A 16,301-nucleotide genomic window follows, 5' to 3' on the forward strand; every position below is an offset into this window, starting at 1 on the left:
CGCATATCTCGCTAGTTACGGATAGCTCCTCAGAGGAGGATTCAGAGATAGATGACCAGTCCTATCCCCCCCCCCCGCGAGGTGTATGCTCTAACTTGGCAGGGTTATGTTGTTCATATCATGCGTATGGTGTCTCGCATTGCTATGTCATTTGATTAGTTTAGACATGCTTTGTGTGAATGCCACCTGTTTAGTGTCTAATTACCATATATGTGAATTATGCATTGCCATCTTGTTGCAAGACATTATATATGTGAATTATACAATGCTATCTTGTTGCAAAGGCATTATATATGTGAATTATGCAATGTCATGCTGTTTAGCCAATCACCATGTATGTGAATTATATCATGCTATCATTTTTTTGTATTACGTGTTCCATTTGTCGACAACGTTTGTATATTCAACTACTCTTCCTGTGCATTAGCCATTTGAAGTGGTGATGGAAGTATCTGGAGTGAAAACAAGGTATTCAGAGCAGACAATGCTACCTGCTGAAGCAGACATCTTGCTGGTTACAGAGAGCTCCTCAGAGGAGGATTCAGAGACTGATGACCAGTCCTATTTTCCCCCTGAGGTCTATGCTCAAACTTGGCAGGGTTATATTACCCATGTCATGCATGTTGTCTTGCATTGCTTAGTTTTTACATCATATATGGATTGACATCTGCTTACTTGCTTACTATATAAATCATATATTTGAATTATATCATGCCATCATGTTTACATAGTACATACACATCATCTATCTGAATTATGGCATGGCAACCCATTTAATAAAGACATCATATAGTTATATCATCTCATCCTGTTTAGTGTTTACAGTCATCATATTTTGAATTATGGCATTCTATCCGTGAATGTATGTGAATTATGGCATGCCAACCTATTTAATAAACACATTATATAGTTATGTCATGTCATCTTGTTTACATAGTCTCATATTTTGAACTATGTCTTTCCATCTTTTTTAGTTAGCCATCATAATGTGAAATTGTGTCATGTTATCCTGTTTAGTTAGCCATCATATATGTGAAGTTGTGTCATGCTATCCTGTTTGGTTAGACAACATAAATATGAATTATTTCATTCCCTCTTTTATTCCCCACTATCCATTGCACCTGTCTATCATACAATGTCTATACTTTCAATTACTTTTCTTGTTTATCAGCCATTTGAATTGGAGAGCGTGATGGCAGTATCTAAGGGAGTAACAACACGGTCTTCAGAAAAGATAGTGCTATCAGTTGATGCAGATAGAACCACGGTTGTACTTGCCCAAGGACCAGATCCACCACACATAACCCAGACTCTCACAGATTGTACCCCTACCCAGTTGGACAGAGAACCAGTTACACCCCTTCTAACCCCAACCCCGGCAGATAGTAACCCAGTTCCAGTTGACACAGCACCGTCTCCACCACAGAGCACCCAAACACGAGCAGTTAGTAAGGGAACTGCAGTGCCCAAAGCACGAAGACCACCACTCCGAATCCCAACTCAACGCTTAAAGGAGAAGAATATTTGTTCTTAGGTCAGGTTCTGTAGCTATGGTTCATACTCCTTTGCTCTTGCATGACTATATTTACTCATACCAACTATTTTCAAATTTGAAGGATGGAATTGAAACTCCAATGGCGCAACAGGTATGTTTTAAACCTATTTATTTAACTGGTTTGCTGTTGTAACCCGCTCTATGTTGATTTCAGTTTCAATTGAATAAACAGTTATGTTCTCATGTCATGCACATTACAAGTGCTGTTATTGCTCTATAGTTACCCACACTTATATTCTGTCTATTCTGCTTTGTCTTGAACAAATATTATTTGAACTGTGTCTCTATCTTGATTTGGCAACAAAAACTAGAATGATATAGACCATAAAGTGACCATGGTACAAAGATATATTTTTGTTTCATGCTGTTATCCTGTCCACTTTAATACTGAACTCATTTACCAAAATGAGTTTCATATACAACATAGTAAACATGTGATGTGTCTGCTTGTTTCTCTTTTAGAATGCGGACAAAATATTGGAGAACAGTACCGCGTTATCCAATGGTAAAGGAAGTAATGCAGATAAGGTTCAAGATAGTGAGACATCCCTGTTGGTCTCCAAGAAAGCTGATAAAAACTATCTTGACGACAGTGAGGGAACCCAAAAGTCCAGTCTTGATGTAGTGTTCGAGTTACTGGCCACTATTGCTGGCACAAGCTCTTCGAACTCGCTGCCTGAATCAGTTCGTCTTCTTGAGTCTCAACTTCAAGTTGAAAGACATCGATCAGATGTGCTATGATAGGAAGCCGAAAGACTGAGGAAGTCCTTGCAGAATTCAGATGCATATTTTCTGGTGCAATAGCAAGCGCTGGAGGATTTAAGCGCCAAACAAGAGAAAGTTAATAAGCTGGCTAAGCATCTTGCCAGCATTATGGGTACCCAGGATATTGTTTCTTGAGATCTTATGAAGTGGTTTCAGTTCTGGATTTGTTTTGCTGCGGCGTTTATTTGCGCTGGTCGCCAACTTTGACAACCATGTATATGATATGCTGCTTTGTTCCCTATATTTGCACTGGTGGCGAACTTTGATGCCCAGTGGATGTAATATGTGTAATAGCCGTGATAGCCTAGCATTAGTTGCTTGCTTATTTATTTCCTTGTTGTCTTGTTTATTTGTTTGCTTGTAGTCATTGCAGTTCTTTTTCCGCGGTTAGCTAGTGGCTGCAATAACCTATTTTTTAAAACTAGGCCACAATAACCATGGGCTAATATTTACTGTAGTGACACTGGGCCTCCTACTGGCCATAGAAATAGTGGGCCTTCTACGGGCCATAGAAACAATGGGCCTTCTATGGGCCGTAGAAACAATGGGCCTTCTGCGGGCCGTATTATCAATGGGCCTTATAGGCGCCGTATAATCGATTGGCCAAACATGGGCCAAACAGACCGCATTATGGCCGTAAACGGGCTAGAGTTGGAATCGTCCGTTCATGGGCCGACCATAACGGGCCATCGTTAATAGGCCGTATTTGATGACGCTATGAAATCGGCCCAACGTATTAACGGACCACAAACGGGTCGACTGTAACCACGGGCTGAATTTGGCCCACAAGCAGAAAATGACAGTAACGGGCCGTAAGTAAACGAATGCTGGAAATGAGCCCAAGAATAAATGGGCTCTGAGAAGGCCGAAAGATAACATGGGCTGGAAACGGCCCAAGGGAATAACGGGCCATTAATGGGTATAAAGTGATACACTATTCATTACGGGCCAGTTTCACCACGGGCCGTTGATGGGTGTAAAGTGATACACTATTCATTACGGGCCAGTTTCACCACGGGCCATTAGTCGGCCAAGAGTTACATAGGGCCTCATATGGGCCGAAAGACGTCATGGACCATACATGGGCCAGAAGTGAAAACAGGCTGGAATCATATTGGACGGCCCAGATGACGCTACTGGGCCTAATTCAGATAGGGCGTAATGGGCCTTGGGTTAGCGGGCTGTAAATGGGCTATATTCAAAAAGGCCGTTAACAGGCTTTCCATGGGCCAGCCCGCCAGCTTTTGACCAAGTCAAACGGGCCAGCCTTTTCACAGGAATGGGCCTCTGTTGGGCCGTGCCACGTGTTGACGTGTCATAGGCGCCTTCCGTCCAATGAGGGGTTGACATGTGTCCCAACAATGAGCCGACACGTGTTTCCTCCAGCCAATGATGATTTTACACGTGGAAAATCCCCATTGGTCGGGGCTGTTAACGGGTTATCGGATCCAAAACCCGACCCGATAGCTTAACGACGTTCCGTTACGGTGGATGCCACGTGTTGGTCACCCTTGACGAAATCACTTCTGTGACGCGCGATTTATCGTCATGGAAGTGGACACTTCCGTGATGATAACTTTGGTAATGTCATGGAACACTTCTACGACAGCACAGGTATGACTATCTTGATTCTGTCATAAATTTGTCATGGATGTACATGCATGACAGAAAACGTGACCTACTGTGACAAACACATATCATCACGGAAGTGTATTTTTTTTGTAGTGTAAGTGGGTGTGCATCCAACTTGCTTGCTCATGAAGACCTAGGGCAATTTTGAGGAAGCCCATCATTGGAATATACAAGCCAAGTTCTATAATGAAAAAATCCCACTAGTATATGAAAGTGATAACATGAGAGACTCTCTACTATGAAGATCATGGTGCTACTTTGAAGCACACGTGTGGTAAAAGGATAGTAACATTGTCCCTTCTCTCTTTTTCTGTCATTTTTTTAATTTTTTTATTTGGGCCTTTTCTCTTTTTTTATGGCCTCTTTTCTTTCTCTTTTTTTATTTGGGCTTCTTTGGCCTCTTTTATTTATTTTTCGTCCGGAGTCTCATCCCGACTTGTGGGGGAATCATAGTCTCCATCATCCTTTCCTCACTTGGGACAATGCTCTAATAATGATGATCATCACACTTTTATTTTTCTTACAACTCAATAATTACAACTCGATACCTAGAACAAGATATGACTCTATATGAATGCCTCCGGCGGTGTACCAGGATATGCAATGATGCATGAGTGACAAGTATGAAAGAATTATGAACGGTGGCTTTGCCACAAATACTATGTCAACTACATGATCATGCGAAGCAATATGACAATGATGAAGCGTGTCATAAATGGAATGGTGGAAAGTTGCATGGCAATATATATCGGAATGGCTATGGAAATGCCATAATAGGTAGGTATGGTGGCTGTTTTGAGGAAGGTATATGGTGGGTGTATGATACCGGAGAAAGGTGTGTGGTATTAGAGAGGCTAGCAAAGGTGGAAGGGTGAGAGTGCGTATAATCCGTGGACTCAACATTAGTCATAAAGAACTCACATACTTATTGCAAAAATTTATTAGTTATTGAAACAAAGTATTACACGCATGCTCCTAGGGGGATAGATTGGTAGGAAAAGACCATCGCTCGTCCCCGACCGCCACTCATAAGGAGGACAATCAATAAATAAATCATGATCCGACTTCATCACATAATGGTTCACCATACGTGCATGCTACGGGAATCACAAGCTTTAACACAAGTATTTCTCAAATTCACAACTACTCAACTAGCATGACTCTAATATCACCATCTCCATATCTCAAAACAATTATCAAGTATCAAACTTCTCATAGTATTCAACACACTCATAAGAGAATTTTATTATTCTTGAATACCTAGCATATTAGGATTTTAAGCAAATTACCATGCTATTTAAAACTCTCAAAATGATATAAGTGAAGCATGAGAGTTCATCTATTTCTATAATACCACCACCGTGCTCTAAAAAGATATATGTTAAGCACTAGAGCAAATGACAAACTACTCCGAAAGATATAAGTGAAGATCAATGAGTAGTCAAATAATTATGCAACTATATGAAGACTCTCTAACATTTGATAATTTCAGATCTTGGTATTTTATTCAAACAGAAAGCAAAGCAAAAGAAAATGACATTCTAAGAATGGCAAACATCATGTGAAGAAACAAAAACTTAGGATCAACCGAACCTAACCGATAGTTGTTGAACAAGAAAGGTGGGATGCCAACCGGGGCATCCCCAAGCTTAGGCGCTTGAGAATTCTTGAGATATTATCTTGGGATGCCTTGGGCTTCCCCAAGCTTGAGCTTTTGTGTCTCCTTAATTCCTCTCATATCACGGTCTCCCTAAATCTCAAAAGCTTCATCCACACAAAACTCAACAAGGACTCGTGAGATAATTTAGTATAAACCATTGACAAAACCTTATCATACTCTACTGTAGCAAATCACTAAAATTATTATTAAACATTGCATACTAAATGCCTCTGCATATTTAATATTCCTATCCTCAAATAGAATCATTAAAGAAGCAAACATATGCAAACATAACAGCAATCTGCCTAAACAGGACAGTCTGTAAAGAATGCAGCAACATCCATACTTCCCTAGCTCCAAAAATTATGAAAGAAAATTACCACTGTAGTAAATTTATCAGAGCTTAATATGCAAAAGGTTTCAACATTTTATCACATTCTGACTTTTCTAGGGAATTATTGCAACAGCGGTGAACTTTCTGTTTTCAAACAGCAACATGTGGACTTGTAACATAGGCATAGTAAAGACTATCAATGCCAATTTTATTGGAATAAAAGATGAAAAACATTTTCTAAATAAAAGCAAGAAAATCCTAACAAAATAAATTGACGCTCCAAGCAAAACACATATCATGTGGTGAATAAAAATATAGCTCCAAGTAAAGTTACCGATGGAAGTAGACGAAAGAGGGGATGCCAACCGGGGCATCCCCAAGCTTAGGCTCTTGGCTATCCTTGAATATTACCTTGGGGTGCCTTGGGCATCCCCAAGCTTAGGCTCTTGCCACTCCTTATTCCATATTCCATCGAATCCTTACCCAAAACTTGAAAACTTCACAACACAAAACTTAACAGAAAACTCGTAAGCTCCGTTAGTACAAGAAATTAAATCACCACTTCAAGGTACTGTAATAAACTCATTATTTATTTATATTGGTGTTAAACCTACTGTATTCCAACTTCTCTATGGTTCATAAACTATTTTACTAGCCATAGATTCATCAAAATAAGTAAACAACACATGAAAAACAGAATCTGTCAAAAACAGAACAGTCTGTAGTAATCTAGATCAAACGTATACTTATGGAACTCATAAAATTCTCAAATAAATTTATGAACCTGAGGAATTTATATATTAATAATATGCAAAAGGAATTAACTAAATAGCACTCTCCAAATAAGAAATGGCAGCAGTTCTCATGAGCGCTAAAGTTTCTGTTTTTTACAGCAAGATCAACAAGACTTTCCCCAAGTCTTCCCAACGGTTCTACTTGGCACAAACACTAATTAAAACATAAAAAACTCAATCATAACAGAGGCTAGATAAATTATTTACTACTAAACAGGAACAAAAAGCAAGTAACTAAAATAAAATTGGGTTGCCTCCCAACAAGCGCTATCGTTTAACGCCCCTAGCTAGGCATGATGATTTCAATGATGCTCACATAAAGGATAAGAATTGAAACATAAAGAGAGCATCATAAAGAATATGACTAGCACATTTAAGCCTAACCAACTTCCTATTCATAGGGATTTTGTGAGCAAACAACTTGTGGGAACAAGAATCAACTACCATAGGAAGGTAAAACAAGCATAACTTCAAAACTTTAAGCACATAGAGAGGAAACTTGATATTATTGCAATTCCTACAAGCATATATTCCTCCCTCATAATAATTTTCAGTAGCATCATGAATTAATTCAACAATATAACCAGAACCTAAAGCATTCTTTTCATGATCTACATGCATAGAAAATTTACTACTCTCCACATAAGCAAATTTCTTCTCAATTGGAATAGTGGGAGTATCATAAGAGACTTGAATACTATAAATTGTTTCCACATTAAAAGAGTAATGTTAAGAAAAGGGGTAATCATAATCATGACAGGTTTTATAAATATAATCACTACTTTTTATAGCATAAGTATCATCACAATAATCATCATAGGTAGGAGGCATGCTATCATCATTATAAATTTGCATATCAAAACTTGGGACTAAAAATATCATCTTCATTAAACGTAACATCCCCAAGCTTGGGACAAACATTAATTGCAGCAAATATATTCTCAAAAACATCATCTTAATCAAACATAGCATCCCCAAGCTTGGGCCTTTTCATATCATAAGCATAATCACTCTCATCATTAATAGTATGGATAACACCAATAGTATAGCAATTATCATATGCTTCCAAGCAAGTGCCAAAAAGATTTTCAAGATCATAAGAAGTATCATTATCTTCCACAATTATATTTTCATGAGGCACAATAGTAATAGGAGCAGCATTATTTGGGGGAGATATCTTTTTACCTCTCTTCCTTTTTCTTTTCTTCTTCTTCACCACATCATGTGTGGGTTCAATCCTCTTTTTGGAGCTCCTTATTAATGAGATTGGTTGAATAAAAGGCTCCTCCTCGTTACCTGATTCATCATAAGAAATAATAGGAGGATATTGGGAAGTCTCTTACCTTTCATTAGTATTCTCTTCATCTTCTATTTGTTTTCTTTTCTTTATGTAGTTGGCAACATAAGGATTTTCAATACAATTCACCGCACAATACATATAAATTTTCTCTAGATCAAAATCAAGAAATCTATCAAAATTAAACTTTGGAATACCCTCAGTTATACGTTTCATTTCCTCATACCCCAAAAGAAGACTAAGCTCTTTATGATGCTCAAGGGTAATCAAATTATCACAATTTTTGGATACGATTCGGTCATGAAACAATTTACATTGGAGATTTAAATGACCATGTTCATTGCAAAGTTCACAAGGGGCGTGAAAAATATTGAATTTTTCAGCACAATCATCAAGACTTTCTTGCAATAATTCAGTTTCTAAGTACTTATGCCTCTTGCAATATCTATCTTCCCTATTTGGTGTGTACTTACAAACCCAATGCACTCCACAAAAATTGACATGTTTATAGGAGACATTTTCATCATAACTAGTGCAATCATCATTAGTATCATGGATATTCAAAGAATTCATACTAACAACATGGCAATCATGCTCATCATTCAAATATTTAGTGCCAAACATTTTATAGATTTCTTCTTCTAGCACTTGAGCACAGTTATCCTTTCCATCATACTCATGAAAGATATTAAAAAGGTGAAGCGTATGAGACAAACTCAATTCCATTTTTTATAGCTTTGTTTTATAAACTAAACTAGTGATAAAACAAGAAACTAAAAGACTCGATTGCAAGATCTAAAGATATACCTTCAAGTGCTAACCTCCCCGGCAAAGGCGCCAAAAAAGAGCTTGATGTCTACTACACAACCTTCTTCTTGTAGACGTTGTTGGGCCTCCAAGTGCAGAGGTTTGTAGGACAGTAGCAAATTTCCCTCAAGTGGATGACCTAAGGTTTATCAATCCGTAGGAGGCATAGGATGAAGATGGTCCCTCTCAAGCAACCCTGCAACCAAATAACAAAGAGTCTCTTGTGTCCCCAACACACCCAATACAATGGTAAATTGTATAGGTGCACTAGTTCGGCGAAGATATGGTGATACAAGTGGTATATGGATGGTAAATAAAGGTTTTTGTAATCTGAAAATATAAAAACAGCAAGGTAGCTAATGATAAAAGTGAGCATAAATGGTATTGCAATGATAGTAAACAAGGCCTAGGGTTCATACTTTCACTAGTGCAAGTCCTTTCAACAATAATAGCATAATTGGATCACATAACTATCCCTCAACATGCAACAAAGAGTCACTCCAAAGTCACTAATAGCGGAGAACGAACGAAGAGATTATGGTAGGATACGAAACCGCCTCAAAGTTATTCTTTCCAATCAATCCATTGGGCTATTCCTATAAGTGTCACAAACAGCTCTAGAGTTCGTACTAGAATAACACCTTAAGACACAAATCAACCAAAACCCTAATGTCACCTAGATACTCCAATGTCACCTCAAGTATCCGTGGGTATGATTATACGATAAGCGTCACACAATCTCAGATTCATCTATTCAACCAACACATAGAACCTCAAAGAGTGCCCCAAAGTTTCTACCGGAGAATCACGACGAAAACGTGTGCCAACCCCTATGCATAGGTTCATGGGCGGAACCCGCAAGTTGATCACCAAAACATACATCAAGTGAATCATGTGGTATCCCATTGTCACCACAGATACGCACGACAAGACATACATCAAGTGTTCTCAAATCATTAAAGACTCAGTCCGATAAGATAACTTCAAGGCGGAAACTCAATTCATTACAGGAGAGTAGAGGGGGGGGGAAGAAACATCATAGGATCCAAATATAATAGCAAAGCTCGCGATACATCAAGATCGTATCACCTCAAGAACACGAGAGAGAGAGAGAGAGAGATCAAACACATAGCTACTGGTACATACCCTCAGCCCCGAGGGAGAACTACTCCCTCCTCGTCATGGAGAGCACTGGGATGATGAAGATGGCCACCAGAGAGGGATTGCTCCCTCCGGCAGGGTGCCAGAACGGGTCTAGATTGGCTTTCGGTGGCTATGGAGGCTTCTGGCGGCGGAACTCCCGATCTATTGTGCTCCCCGATGCTTTTAGGGTATAAGGAGATATATGGGCGGAAGAAGTACGTCAGGGGGGCCACGAGGGGCCCGCGAGGGTGGAGGGCGCGCCCTAGGGGGGTGGGCGTGCCCCCCTACCTCGTGGCCTCCTTGAAGGTCCCCTGACGTGCACTCCAAGTCTTCTGGGCTTCTTCTGATCCAAAAATAGGTTCCGTGAAGTTTCAGGTCAATTGGACTCCGTTTGATTTTCCTTTTCTTCGAAACCCTAAAACAAGGTAAAAACAGGAACTGGCACTGGGCTCTGGGTTAATAGGTTAGTCCCAAAAAATGATATAAAAGTGTATAATAAAGCCCATAAACATCCAAAACAGTAGATAATATAGCATGGAGCAATCAAAAACTATAGATACGTTAGAGATGTATCAGGTGGCTACGGAGGCTTCTGGCGGCGGAACTCCCAATCTATTCTGCTCTATGATGTTTTTAGGGTATATGGATATATATAGGTGAAAGAAGTCGGTCAGGGGATCCACGAGGTGCCCACGAGGGTGGGGGCGCGCCTCCCTGCCTCGTGCCTCCCTCGAAGCTTCCCTGACGTCTACTCCAAGTCTCCTGGATTGCTTCCATTCCAAAAATAAGTGCCGTGAAGTTTCAGGTCAATTGGACTCCGTTTGATTTTCCTTTTCTGTGATACTCTAAAACAAGGAAAAAAACAGAAACTGGCAGTGGGCTCTAGGTTAATAGGTTAGTCCCAAAAATCATATAAAATAGTATATAAATGCATATAGAACATCCAAGGTTTATAATATAATAGCATGGAACAATCAAAAATTATAGATACTTTGGAGACGTATCAAGCATCCCCAAGCTTAATTCCTGCTCGTCCTCGAGTAGGTAAATGATAAAAACAGAATTTTTGATGTGGAATGCTACCTGACATATTTCTCTAAGTAATTCTCTTTATTGTGGCATGAATGTTCAGATCCATAAGATTCAAGACAAAAGCTTAATATTGACATAAAATTAATAATACTTCAAGCATACTAACAAAGCAATCATGTCTTCTCAAAATAACATGGCCAAAGAAAGCTATCCCTACAAAATCATATAGTCTGGCTATGCTCTATCTTCATAACACAAAAATATTTAAATCATGCACAGCCCTGATGACAAGCCAAACAATTGTTTCATACTTTTGATGTTCTCAAACTTTTTCAACCTTCACACAATACATGAGTGTGAGCCATGGATATAGCACTATAGGTGGAATAGAATGGTGATTGTGGAGAAGACAAAAAGGAGAAGATAGTCTCACATCAACTAGGCGTATCAACGGGCTATGGAGATACCCATCAATAGATATCAATGTGAGTGAGTAGGGATTTGCTACCTCTTGAGCACTGCGTTGGTTTTCCCCGAAGAGGAAGGGATGATGCAGCAAAGTAGCGTAAGTATTTCCCTCAGTTTTTGAGAACCAAGGTATCAATCCAGTATGAGGCTACGCGCGAGTCCCTCGTACCTGCACAAAACAAATAAATCCTCGCAACCAACGCGAATAGGGGTTGTCAATCCCTACACGGCCACTAACGAGAGTGAGATCTGATAGATATGATAAGATAATATTTTTGGTATTTTTGTGATAAAGATGCAAAGTAAAATAAAAGCGAAGTAAAAAAACAAAGGAAATAATGTAAAGAAATCCTTCTTGTTACCTCTTGAGCACTTGCGTTGGTTTTTCCTTGAAGAGGAAAGGGTGGTGCAGCAAAGTAGCGTAAGTATTTCCCTCGGTTTTTGAGAACCAAGGTATCAATCCAGTAGGAGGCTACGCGCCAGTCCCTCGCACCTACACAAAACAAATAAATCCTCGCAACCAACGCGATAAGGGGTTGTCAGTCCCTACACGGTCACTTACGAGAGTGAGATCTGATAGATATGATAAGATAATATTTTGGTATTATTATGATAAAGATGCAAAGTAAAATAAAAGGCAATGAAAATAACTAAGTGTTGGAAGATTAATATGATGAAGATAGACCCGGGGGCCATAGGTTTCACTAGTGGCTTCTCTCAAGAGCATAATAATTTTACGGTGGGTGAACAAATTACTGTTGAGCAATTGACAGAATTGAGCATAGTTATGAGAATATCTAGGTACGATCATGTATATAGGCATCATGTCCGAGACAAGTATACCGACTCCTGCCTGCATCTACTACTATTACTCCACACATCGACCGCTATCCAGCATGCATCTAGAGTATTAAGTTCATAAGAACAGAGTAACGCTTTAAGCAAGATGACATGATGTAGAGGGATAAACTCATGCAATATGATGAAAATCCCATCTTGTTATCCTTGATGGCAACAATACAATACGTGCCTTGCTGCCCCTACTGTCACTGGGAAAGGACACCACAAGATTGAACCCAAAGCTAAGCACTTCTCCCATTGCAAGAAAGATCAATCTAGTAGGCCAAACCAAACTGATAATTCGAAGAGACTTGCAAAGATAACCAATCATACATAAAAGAATTCAGAGAAGATTCAAATATTGTTCATAGATAAACTTGATCATAAACCCACAATTCATCGGTCTCAACAAACACACCGCAAAAGAAGATTACATCGAATAGATCTCCACAAGAGAGGGGGAGAACATTGTATTGAGATCCAAAAAGAGAGAAGAAGCCATCTAGCTAATAACTATGGACCCGAAGGTCTGAGGTAAACTACTCACACTTCATCGGAGAGGCTATGGTGTTGATGTAGAAGCCCTCCGTGATCGATGCCCCCTCCGGCGGAGCTCCAAAACAGGCCCTAAGATGGGATCTCGTGTATACAGAAAGTTACGGTGGTGGAATTAGGGTTTTGGCTCCGTATCTGATCGTTTGGGGGGTACGTAGGTATATATAGGAGGAAGGAGTACGTCAGTGGAGCAACAGGGGGCCCACGAGGGTGGAGGGTGTGCCTGCGGGGAGGGGGGTAGGCGCGCCCCCCTACCTCGTGGCCTCCCTGTTGGTTGCTTGACGTAGGGTCCAAGTCTCCTGGATCTTGTTCGTTCCAAAAATCACGTTCCCGAAGGTTTTATTCCGTTTGGACCCTGTTTGATATTCATTTTCTTCGAAACCCTAAAATAGGCAAAAAAACAGCAATTCTGGGCTGGGCCTCCGGTTAATAGGTTAGTCCCAAAAATAATATAAAAGTGAATAATAAAGCCAAATAATGTCCAAAACAGAAGATAATATAGCATGGAGCAATCAAAAATTATAGATACGTTGGAGACGTATCACCAGCACATATAAATCCCAAGTGACTCAAAGAATAGAGCTATGCTCCCTGGCAACGGCGCCAGAAAATAGCCTTGATAACCCACAAGTATAGGGGATCGCAACAGTTTTCGAGGGTAGAGTATTCAACCCAAATTTATTGATGCGACACAAGGGGAGCCAAAGAATATCCTCAAGTATTAGCAGCTGAGTTGTCAATTCAACCACACCTGGAAACTTAATATCTGTAGCAAGGTATTTAGTAGCAAAGTAATATGATAGTACTGGTAACGATAGCAAAAGTAACGGTAGCAAAAGTAATATTCTGGGGTTTTATAGTGATTGTAACAGTAGCAACGGAAAAGTAAATAAACGAAGAAGAATATATGAAAAGCTCATAGGCATTGGATCGGTCATGGAGAATTATGCGGATGTGATCGATCATGTAACAGTCATAACCTAGGGTGACACAAAACTAGATCCAGTTCATCAATGCAATGTAGGCATGTATTCTGAATATAGTCATACGTGCTTATGGAAAAGAACTTGCATGACATCTTTTGTCCTACCCTCCCGTGGCAGCGGGGTCCTATTGGAAACTAAGGGATATTAAGGCCTCCTTTTAATAGAGTACCAGAACAAAGCATTAACACATAGTGAATACATGAACTCCTCAAACTACGGTCATCACCGGGAGTGGTCCCGACTATTGTCACTTCGGGGTTGCCAGATCATAACACATAGTAGGTGACTATTGACTTGCAAGATACGATCAAGAACTCTCATATATTGATGAAAACATAATAGGTTCAGATCTAAAATCATGGCACTCGGGCCCTAGTGACAAGCATTAAGCATAGCAAAGTCATACCAACATCAATCTCAGAACATAGTGGATACTAGGGATCAAACCCTAACAAAACTAACTCGATTACATGATAAATCTCATCCAACCCATCACCATCCAGCAAGCCTATGATGGAATTACTCACGCACGGTGGTGAGCATCATGAAATTGGTGATGGAGGAAGGTTGATGATGATGATGGCGACGGATTCCCCTCTCTGGAGCCCCGAACAGACTCCGGATCAGCCCTCCCGAGAGAGTTTAGGGCTTGGCAGCAGCTTCGTATCGTAAAACATGATGAATCCTTCTCTTTGGGTTTTTTTCTCCCCAAAAGTGAATATATGGAGTCAGGGTTGAGGTCGGTGGAGTGTCAGGGGGCCCACGAGGCAGGGGGCGCGCCCCCACCCTCGTGGACAGGTGGAGGCCCCCCTGACATGGATTCTTCTTCCAGTGTTTTTTATATATTCCAAAATAATTCTCTGTTGATTTTCAGGTCACTTCGAGGACTTTTATTTCTGCACAAAAATAACACCATGGCAATTCTGCTAAAAACAGCGTCAGTTCGGGTTAGTTCCATTCAAATCATGCAAGTTAGAGTCCAAAACAAGGGAAAAAGTGTTTGAAAAAAGTAGATACGTTGGAGACGTATCAGGCTCCATGACAACGACCGAGCGGCCAGCAGCGGTGCACCGGCGACCGCTAGTCGACCTCCATATGGTGCGGTGGTGCTTCGACAATCATACAAGCAGCAGTTGGTCGAAAGCGGCCGGAATCTGCGAGATGGAGGGGGCTCTGGCGACCGTTCGAGGTGGCGGGGCGAAGGGGTGGGGTCTGGGTGGGTGACTGTCCGGTGATGATGTCCTTTGGAGCTGCAAATCTGGCAATGTCGTTCGCCGGTAGGAGGCCGGGAATGAAACATACCGATTGGTGGGTCGTGTGTGGCTCGATTTCGTTTTATGACAACCGCCCCAACTGTTGTATATTTGCAACACTTGGTTCCTTAATTGCCCAGTTTTTTTATGATATGGTAGCTGCTGGAGGCTTTTTTTGCCGCCAAAAGTGCAAAAAAACTTCTAGTGTCATATTTTAGGGCTACTATTGGAGATGCTCTTAGCTAGAAATTCTGGTCATGGACGCCAATAGGTGGCCGTCGTCAGTAATTTGAGGGAACCCAGCAGCAAACCCAACAGCCTTACAGACTCCAAAGGCCCAAATCATCACTCTCTTGAAAAATTGCTATTGGATAATAAAAAAACTAAAATTGCCACGATCTAAAATGAAAATTTGCCAACGAAAATTATTTCTATACATATTACACAAAAAACATTTTCCCGTGATTTTGAAAAAAAAGAACCATAAACTTTGTCATGTCAAATTACAAAAAAAATATTAGGAAATGGCACTACAAGACATTGAGGGTAAAAAATACAAATAATAAATTTCCATGGTAATTTATTGATGAAACTTCCCATTGCCTAAATAATAAAACTGCCATGTTGCTTATGATAAAAATGCCATGGTGAAGGACATGCGGTGCCCCCATGTGTGGTTTTGGTAATTGATGACATTCTCTATGGACTAATGGTTGCATTGAGTTATATTTGAAGGATTTTTCCATAGGCATTTCTTGAAGTCCATGTGTTGGTTTCAAGGAGTTTATGGGTTGACCAAGGTGCTATTAAGGAATTATCCAAAGATTGGTCATGTGAGTGTTAAGCTTATTGCAAGCATGTCTTGAAGAAGAAGATTGTGTGATCATTCATGTTTACCTTCAAGACATCATCCAAACGAAGAGAGTTGGAAAGATTCAAGGTTGATCAAGACTAAGTCAAGAGTGAATCAAGTTGATCAACTCACAAAGAGTAGAAGATGTACCGAGAGGGATCAAGTGATCCCATGGTATGGTAAGCATTGTACATTGCACTTTGTGTACTAACCCATGGTCTATGTGAGAGTCTATGTGGGGTTAGGTACGTGTCCATGGGCTTGCGTCAAGAGGATGATATCATACAACCCATGGGAAGGATGACATCAAGTGGTGATCGTCATCAA

The sequence above is a fragment of the Triticum urartu genome, chromosome 5A (assembly GCF_056163025.1).
Source record: "Triticum urartu cultivar PI428250 chromosome 5A, HENAU_Tu73, whole genome shotgun sequence".
Taxonomy (NCBI): domain Eukaryota; kingdom Viridiplantae; phylum Streptophyta; class Magnoliopsida; order Poales; family Poaceae; genus Triticum; species Triticum urartu.